This window comes from Zootoca vivipara, chromosome 5, assembly GCF_963506605.1.
Source record: "Zootoca vivipara chromosome 5, rZooViv1.1, whole genome shotgun sequence".
In the NCBI taxonomy this organism is placed as follows: domain Eukaryota; kingdom Metazoa; phylum Chordata; class Lepidosauria; order Squamata; family Lacertidae; genus Zootoca; species Zootoca vivipara.
Window position 1 is genome coordinate 375,740 of NC_083280.1, and position 7,925 is coordinate 383,664.

The window sequence follows — 7,925 nt, forward strand, 5'->3', positions numbered from 1 at the left end:
CATATCTGAGGTCAGGATTCTTTGCCTCCATCACTTGACACTTATCACTTCTTAAATATGTCTCCTGCCCTTCATCTGAAGATCTCAGGGTTAGGGCACAGCACAAAATACACATCAATAAAACCATGAAGTACCGTACAAAATGAAAACAAGAACAAAAGCAAAAGCAAAGCCATGTTGTTGCCCATTCACTCAGTTTGGAGAACTCCTTACAATCTGCTCAAGTTTTTGCTGCCCCAAATGCTGAGTTTTTCCCCTTATACCATCCTGGAGCGTGTCCAGAGGAGGGCAACCAAAATGGTCAAAGGCCTGGAAACGATGCCTTATGAGGAATGGCTTAGGGAGCTGGGCATGTTTAGCCTGGAGAAGAGAAGGTTAAGGGGTGATATGATAGCCATGTTCAAATATATTAACGGATGCCATATAGAGGAGGGAGAAAGATTGTTTTCTGCTTCTCCAGAGAAGCGGACACGGAGTAATGGATTCAAACTACAAGAGAGAAGATTCCACCTAAACATTAGGAAGAACTTCCTGACAGTAAGAGCTGTTCGGCAGTGGAATTTGCTACCAAGGAGTGTGGTGGAGTCTCCTTCTTTGGAGGTCTTTAAGCAGAGGCTTGATGGCCATCTGTCAGGAATGCTTTGATGGTGTTTCCTGCTTGGCAGGGGGTTGGACTGGATGGCCCTTGTGGTCTCTTCCAACTCTATGATTTTATGATTCTGGCACGGGCAGTGCAGAAATTATCTCCAATAATTTGGTGTTACGCAGATGTGAGCAGCAGGCCTTTGTAATGTGCCATTACTCACTTCCCTGCATTGTTCGGCGCCTGTTTACTCCCTTTCTCTCTCTGCCTCCGGTTGTTTAACTGACAACAGTCCCCAAGAGTTCCTGTCTGTCTTTGTCTGCCATGACTGCTAAGTTTTCCCTGGAGGCTTGGGGGGGGGGGGAGAACGGGACACAGAGGTACAGTACAGTTGGAAGAAGGTTCAGAAAACGGCAACCAAAGAGTCCCCTACAAATAAAATCTGTAGCATTTGGGACATTTTTGTTCAGAGAAAAGTTGAGGCCCAGCCACACTTTCCCCTAAACCTCTTTGCCTCATTTTCCATTTGGTCTGCGGCACGGTGCTTCCACTTGTGTTTTTTGCCTAGGACCCCCGAAGCCCCACGTTTTCCTGTTTATACTTCCTACAATCAATAGTCTGCTTTTTGTGTTGTCTCTACCTTCTGCTCTCTCTCCCCCCCCCCCCATGGCAGAAAGCCAGAGAATCAGAAAATCAGATTATCAGAAAACCAAGTTTTCAGAAACCTGAATAATCAGACAATCATTCAACATATACAGTACAAAACACACGTTTTGCACATAGTCTACTGTTTGCTTGTGTTTTTTGTAAGAATGCTAAAGAGACAAAAGTAAAATAAAATTTAAAAATTAAGCATGCCAAGAAAACTGGAAGAGTGCCGCTGGAGAGAAGCTGCAGAGACAACTGGGGAAATTATCCTGCCAGGGAGAGAAGGAAAGAAAGTGGGAGTAGACTCTCCCCAACATCGCTTCCAGGAAAGCACAGGAAATCTCATTCAGGAGCTATTTTAGGACTGCTTCAGGAGAGGGACCATTTTTCCTTTGGGTTTTTCACAGCTTGATGTTTGTTCCAATTCAGCAGTAAACATGGGGGTTTTCCAGGGAAAGTGGTGGGCCAAAAGACAAAAACAAAACCATCTTGGACCCGATCAATACAGAATACTAGAAGGGCTTGAGTATTCATTTTGCGTGTTGGTTTCCTTCCTCAAAGCCTGCGTTGAGGTATAATCCTGATAGCCATCGTGGAGCATATTAGTCGGTGATCTGTCCAGCAATCGTCAGCAAAGATCATTAGTCTTCAAGCAATGATTCTTCAGCATCAACTTCGTTGGACTGGTTATGTTGTTTGGATGCCTGATGATCGTCTTCCAAAGCAACTACAGTACTCTATTCTGAACTTAAAAATTGAAAGCATAATGTTGGTGGTCAACAAAAGAGGTTCAAAGACTGTTTCAAGGCAAATCTTTAAAAATGTAGTAAAAACACTGACAACTGGGAAACACTGGCCTGCGAGCGCTCCAGTTGGAGAACAGCCTTGACCAAAGGTATCATGGGCTTTGAAGACACTCGAACTCAGGACACAAGGGAGAAATGTGCTAAGAGGAAGGCACGCTTGGCAAATCCACACCATGATCAACTCCCACCCGGAAACCAATATCCCCACTGTGGAAGGATGTGCGGATCCAGAATTGGCCTCCATAGTCACCTAGAGACTCTTTGTTAAAACAGTGTTTATGGAAGACAATCTTCCTCGGCTATGAGGGATCGCCAAAGAAGAAGAAGATCAGAATACTAGCGATCACAGGACAAGCAGTAGTTATGGCTGTGCCCTGAAGGTGACGTGATAGAAGTTCATAAAATTATGCCTGGCAGAGAGAAAGTGGGTGGGGAGAAGTCTCTCCCTCTCTTCTGACAGTAGAATTTTTGGGCATCCAATGAAGCTGAACCTTGCAAGATTCAGGACAACACAGGGCAAAAACTCCAATTGGTAAAAGGAGACAACAAGGAGAGTTAAATACTTTACAGGATAGCAATGTTTAAAAGTCTGGGGAAACTACCGTTCAGCGTCTCCTGGCAGCACAAGGACAACAAAGCAGGTGCCAGGAGAGCTTCCCGGGGTGTTGGGAAGGATGTTCCACGTGCAGGAGCTGCCACCAAAAAGGCCCCACCTGCTCACCTCCTGCTGTCCTTCCTGTGGCCAGGATAATTGCCTCCAGTGTCAATCTCAGGACATGGGGAAAAGGATATGGGACAACACTAGAATTAGGCAAAAAAGCTGGCCATTGCCTGATTCTCAGCCTACTTCCTAGATCTCCTTGGAGAAGTAAAGGAGTTGTTACTAAAGTGTTGTTCTTGTTGATACTGTACTATAATTTAAAGTATTAACATTCTTTTTTATTATCATTCTCATCACCTTCATTTCAATTCATCTGTTGCCTGAGGAAGACCCTATGCAACTTTTTAAACCTATAAAATGTTGTCATGTCCCAGTCATCCACTGAGGCGACAGATTTTTTGTAATACTGTGCATTTATTTGTCAGGAGAGTCCAGGCCATCTTAAGCACGTCGGGCGCCCGGGCGCCGTGGTGCGGAGATCGCTCCGGCGCCCCCGCCCTGTTTCTTGCCGCGCCTGGTGGGCGGGCGCAGCATGGCTGCTGCACGGCTCTCCCCTGCTGGCCCAGCGCCCTGGCGCCCTGGCGATCAGCCTTCTTTATGGTCCAGCTCTCACTTCCATACATCACTACTGGGAAAACCATAGCTTTAACTATACGGACCTTTGTCGGCAAGGTGATGTCTCTGCTTTTTAAGATGCTGTCTAGGTTTGTCATTGCTTTTCTCCCAAGAAGCAGGCGTCTTTTAATTTCGTGACTGCTGTCACCATCTGCAGTGATCAAGGAGCCCAAGAAAGTAAAATCTCTCACTGCCTCCATTTCTTCCCCTTCTATTTGCCAGACCAGTGGCCATGATCTTGGTTTTTTGATGTTGAGCTTCAGACCATATTTTGCGCTCTCCTCTTTCACCCTCATTAAAAGGTTCTTTAATTCTTTAATGGCCTGGTGTCCATCTGGACATGGCTATTGATTCAATAGTGGCTGGGGGAACCCGGCCAGATGGGCTGGGTATAAATAATAAATTATTATTATATTATTATAATTTGTCATTTATCCCCATAACTTCCTCTCGTTACTTCCATCTGACTCAAAACAAACATGGTCGCCAGTGTGAGTTTCTGAAGACTATCTTTCACAGTTAAGACCAATGTAAATGATTAATTCAGCTTCTCTGCACCCTTTGTTAAAAACATTTCCAGTAATCCGTTCATTCTTTTGTCACCTTAACAGTCTAATCATCTTCCTTCCTGGTTGCCTTCCTGCTTCTGATTTTTTCTTTCTTTTCAAAAATAACACGTACTGTATATTGTTTTTAGTGATACCCAGCTCAATGTTTTCTTTTGGCCAGAGGATACGCTCACTTTGTTCCTCTCATTTTGGTTAGATTTTCAGTTTGCAAGGAAAGCCTTTGGTTGGCCACTGTAAAAGCAGGACTTTGTAGTATACATCTCTTTCATTGCTTCCCTGACCTGACTCTGCTCCTTAACCATGCTGGCATCCACTTGGAGTTGAGGATGCCTTCTCTAATCTGTGGTCTGCCTTCTCCAAGCTGAGTGACGGGGGAGCAGGCCAATGGGGGCCCATCTTGTTCACCCTCCCAGCATCAAAGCAGATGCCCCAAAGGGAAACCCGCAAGCAGGATTCAAACACAAGAGCAACTCTCCCCTCCGGTGGCTTCCAGCAACTGGCCTTCAGAAGCATGGCTGACTCTCACTGTGGATACCAAGGAGAGCCACCCTGGCTAGGAGCCACTAAATTGGTCTAACCCAGGAATCCCCAGACTTCAGCCCTCCAGATGGTTTGGACTACAATTCCCATCTTCCCCGACCACTGGTCCTGTTAGCTAGGGATCATGGGAGTTGTAGGCCAAAACATCTGGAGGGCCGCAGTTTGGGGGTGCCTGCTCTAACCTCTCTTAAAGCCATTCAAAATAAAACATTTGATCCATCTCCTTGATCATTTGGGCTGCCCTCTTGTGAATCTTTTTGAAATCCACAGTATTTTTTGTGGGGGGTGAGGAGACCAGAACAGGACACAGCATTCGAAACACAGCTGCACCATTAATTTGCACCATTAATTTGTTTAATGGCCCTACGATTACCGGCAGTTTTATTTTCAGAATCATCAGCTCACTTCTAATTCTAGATAATATATGGGGGAAAAAGTTTAGAAACCCAGATCTCAATATAGGAACATTTCCGCCCAGGCATCTGGTCAGCCACTGTGAGAACAGGATGCTGGAGCAGAGGAGCCATTGCAATTTTAAATAGTCTCCAACTGTCCTGAAGAGATTGTGTGATCCTCTTTACTTTCCCTTTCATCTTCCTTTCATCTAATACTCTCATCATGAGATGTTTCCTCTTTTGTTAGCAAATGTGGCAACCAGACTGCGCTATTTAAGCAATGGACTGTCCAATTAGTTATCTAACATAGGAATAACTTTCTAATGGTAAGAGCTGTTCAACGGAGGAACAGGCTCCTTGGGGAAGTGATGGGCTCTCCTTCAAAAGAGGTTTTTAAGTGGGTGTTGGGTGTCTGTCTGTCAGGAAGTCCTTAACCAGGATTCTTGCATTGCAGGGGGTTGGACTAGATGGTCCTTGGGGTCCCTTCTGTCCAGCTGCTTTGATTACATCTTGCACTAGATTCAGAGGGGATCTCTGGCAACCTCTGCTCTAGTCAATATCATGGATATCTGTTCTAAGGCAACATCATTTTGGGGATCTGCCCAGTTGGCTCTGTTGCAAGGGCACTGCTCAGGCAATCTGGGGGAAGTTAGAGTCACCAAGTATTGCAGCACTTAGTCCCTGGTCTCTCTCTCTCTCCCCCCCCCCCGGTTTCATTTATATTTGCAGAAGTTTTAATGGCCTATTTTCAGATCCCCCTTTGCCAGGTGCACAAAGTGTTCTTCTCGCTTGGTGGCACCATGTAAATCAGGGGTCCCCAAACTAAAGCCCGGAGGCCGGATGCGGCCCAATCGCCTTCTAAATCCGGCCCGCGGACGGTCCGGGAATCACCATGTTTTTACATGAGTCAAATGTGTCCTTTTATTTAAAATGCATCTCTGGGTTATTTGTGGGGCATAGGAATTAGTTCATTCCCCCCCCCCAAAAAAATATAGTCCGGCCCCCACAAGGTCTGAGGGACAGTGGACCGGCCCCCTGCTGAAAACGTTTACTGACCCCTGATGTAAATGAACCTGCCTAGAGATGCAGCCAGTGCCAGATTTACGTATAAGCTAAACAAGCGCTAGCTTAGGGCCCCACACTCTTGCCCCCCCCAAAAAAATGTAAAGGAAAAAACACCTGGATGTACATTTCCAAAATATTGTTGTTGTTGTTTAGTCGTTTAGTCGTGTCCGACTCTTCGTGACCCCATGGACCATAGCACGCCAGGCACTCCTGTCTTGCACTGCCTCCCGCAATTTGGTCAAACTCATGTTCGTAGCTTCGAGAACACTGTCCAACCATCTTGTCCTCTGTCGTCCCCTTCTCCTAGTGCCAAAATATAAAAAAACAAATAAAATAAAACCTACATCCAGCAAGTGTTTTGTGTTGTGTAGGCTCCTATTATGTAAGCCATGGGCCCCGCCTGCCAGCCTGCCCCCTAAAATATCACTGGTTTGCTCATTTCTGTATATAGGGTGCCTACATTCTGCAGAGACTTTACATTCTGCATGGACTTTTCAACAATTGCTTTGATAAAATACATATTTTGTTATGTGCAAATGGCTTTAGATGCCTATTAGGTCCATAAATTACCATCTAGCATATATTCAACACAAGATAACAGAGACAATTTGTTGTTGACAAAGGACAGCCTGACATATAAAGGGCCCCATTAAAGGTAAAGGGACCCCTGACCATTAGGTCCAGTCGTGACCGACTCTGGGGTTGCGGCGCTCAGCTCGCTCTACTGGCTGAGGGAGCCGGCGTATAGCTTCCGGGTCATGTGGCCAGCATGACAAAGCCGCTTCTGGCAAACCAGAGCAGCGCACAGAAACGCCGTTTACCTTCCCGCTGTAGCGGTTCCTATTTATCTACTTGCATTTTGACGTGCTTTCGAACTGCTAGGTGGGCAGGAGCTGGGACCGAGCAACGGGAGCTCACCCCGTCACAGGGATTCGAACCTCCGACCTTCTGATCAGCAAGCCCTAGACTCTGTGGTTTAACCACAGCGCCACCTGGGTCCTTCATTAATTTAGGGCCTCATCAAACCTAAATCTGGCCCTGGACGCAGCCCTGGCGAGGGGGCTCCTCCGCATTATGTTCTTTTCCATTGCCTTGAGAAGATGGCAGCTGCGCACCACCGAGCTGTTCTGTAGTATGCTCAAGGCCAAACAACGTGTGACACAATGCTTGTCACTTAGAAGTTGTGTAAAACTTTTTGCAGCTGCAAACAGAAGTTGTGTGTGCCTGTGACCAAGACTGGGCCACCTTGTGTGAGGAGGGGCGTGGCCCTTTATCTCCGCCTCCATCCTGATGAAAATCTATCTGTGTAATGCTTGCTCAAAAGGCACATTCATTCAAGTCATTTCCTAAACCCACATGCAATGTTCTGACACGATGTGGTTCAGTGCTAGAATCTCAATCTTTGGCCAGAGGTCTCAATCTGGCTTTGGGAACTTTAATAATGATAATGATAATAATTACTATTTATATGCCACCCATCTTACTGGGTTCTCCCAGCCACTCTGTGCAACTCCCCACAAAACAATTGTAAAAACGCAATACACCAGACACTAAAAACTTCCCTGAACAGGGCTGCCTTCAGATGTCTTTTAAGAAACACAGCGTTTATCTGTTGACATCGGCTGGGAGGGTGTTCCACAGGGCGGGAGCGACTAACGCAATTGGCATTTACAGGTGTTGATGTTGCACTGAATTATTCACCGTCTTTTAGAACCTAGCAGAGGAACGATTAAACTGGCTTCTAAGGAAACACACAGTGGCTACACTTCTCAGCTCAGTGGTTCTCAAAGTGGGTGGTTCTGCCCCCTGCGGGTTGTGGTGACATCACCTAGGGGGGTGCTAAGAGGTTTCGCGTGTGTGTGTGTGTGTGTGTGTGTGTGTGTGTGTGTGTGTGCAGGGGAGCACTGGAGGTGTAAATGACTACCAGTCTTTGAAAAGCTCATATCACTGGATTAAGATAATCGGTTTTGTTGAACTGAATAGTTTAAACTGGATTTTTTTTGGGGGTGGGGGGGTGGGGAGTGCAAATAATTATTACTGTTC